Raw genomic sequence first — 2,140 nt, 5'->3', positions numbered from 1 at the left:
AGATGCGTTGATTGTGAGATCAGTGCAAACGTCATATGTTAAGAGAAACTAATTCAATAAGGGAATTCAATTAATTATAAAAAGGTGATTATTGAAGTCATGACAACCTAACCATTTAACTATTTAAACTTTTGGATTCAATATAATATAAAAGTTATTTATAGGAGCAGCTCAATACTTTTAAAAGTATAAAATTAGATATTCAAATGAGATTTTTTTTATTAAAATTAAAAAAACAATGAAGAAATAGTTGAGAATTAATAATATCGTAAAAATTGAGAAATGATAAAAATTTGAGATTTATTAATCACATAATTAGGAAAGTAAGAAAATATATGATTTTATTAATTAGTTTGAGTGCTGAACCTGCTTAATATAATTAGGAGAAAATAAATATGTATTAGATATGAGAGAATCGATAAATATTTTATTAATTATCTTAATTTTTGTATATTTTTAATATAATTGATTATGTTATTATTATAAAATTATGAAACCAATCAAAATTTGGGGCTAAACCCTTGTTTTGGTGGCTTGACCCTAAAGCCGACTCTGACGATATATCTAGATTAATTAACCTAATATCTAATTTCAACAAGGAGTGTAAATACTATAATTTGGTATAGTTCAAGTTTCGTGGCTGCCTATTCCTCAAGTAACCCTTAGTCCTTCGTAAACTTTGATTAATTTTCAACTCGCTTAAGTTTGAAAAAATGTGATTGAAGTGCTAAGAAAATAACCTTTTGTTTGTCTCTTTTTATTAAGCAAGGATATAAACGTGTTTTAGATAAACCGATAAATGTGCATGCATCTCACATATAATTATTCAGTTATTCTATGGCCCATTGTTTATTGTTATTTTCGGTCACTCTCCCAAGCCTGCAAGGAGTATCTATCCTATAAAGAACTATACCTTGCATGTGTTCTAAAAACAAGAAAAAGAAAAGTGAAGGGTCGGTCTGCATGATCTTGTAGTACCACAAAATCAAGAGTTAGGAATTAGAATGCGAAAATGCTGAAAGAAACAAATCTTGGAGGTCAAAATAAGTGTCCGGCCAAGAGCTAAAATCTCAAACTAAATGTCTTTGAGTTTTAATTTGGGTATTAGTTTGTTGCTCCTTTCAGTCATTCTAAGTGAACAAATCTTGAAAAAGTATCGTATAAAATATATTTTGGATGTACATATTGGTTCCATATGAGTTTGCAAACCACAAAATCAAGAATTAAGTTACGATATCGAAATATCTGACCAAGAATAAAATCTAATTAAATATCTTGAAAACTTAAATTAATTAAGAATAGTCAGACTGTCTTCAAACTAGATTTATACTTGAGTAGCAGCATTAGAATTAAAATATAGATAAGATTTATGTACTATATGAGTTGGCAACTGTTTATGCCTAAAAAAACAAGATTAATTAATCGATAATCTTAATTGTCAGGCTGGTTACAACATATAGTACAAAAGCAACGTGTGATCATGAACAGTCCCAGGCGTGTAATCTCCACTCCATCACTAAAACATGGGTTGAAACCTACGAATTGACAAACAACAAAAAAACTGATCAACCTCAATTTTAGGATAGTTTTTGTTCTGGAAATCCAATACACAAAGCCAAATCCGGCGGCTATGGCTTTTGAAGCAATGAATAATTAAACTATCAAGGGCAGTGGCTAGGCACCTTTTTCCGCCCCATTTTATAATTGCAGCTAACTAACCTAGAAACGGCTTGTTAGTGCACATAACAGTATTCCCAATCTCTCAAATAATTACCAAATTCAACAAATTTTATGATGTGTGTGTATGCAGTATAAAATCTTGTGATGGTCGGTTTTGGGAGAGTAATGAAAACTGTGACTGATGATACTAATTTAATTCTAACTGTTATGAGAGTCTTTGACCAGGGGCGGAGCCTCCTTATGTCATGCCCCCCCCCAAAACTTTTAAATTTTTTTTCATAACATATAAAAATTTTTAATTTTTTTTATATATTCTATTACTTGCTCCCTCAAAATAATATTTTATCTAATGATTAATAAAAAAAAATAATTTCACTTATCTCACTCAACTTTAAAATTTTTTTAATTTATATTATATTATTTTTATTTATTTTTTATTTATTTATTTTTATTTTTTATT

The sequence above is a fragment of the Theobroma cacao genome, chromosome 3 (assembly GCF_000208745.1).
Source record: "Theobroma cacao cultivar B97-61/B2 chromosome 3, Criollo_cocoa_genome_V2, whole genome shotgun sequence".
Lineage (NCBI taxonomy): Eukaryota > Viridiplantae > Streptophyta > Magnoliopsida > Malvales > Malvaceae > Theobroma > Theobroma cacao.
This window is presented reverse-complemented; position numbering follows the sequence as displayed.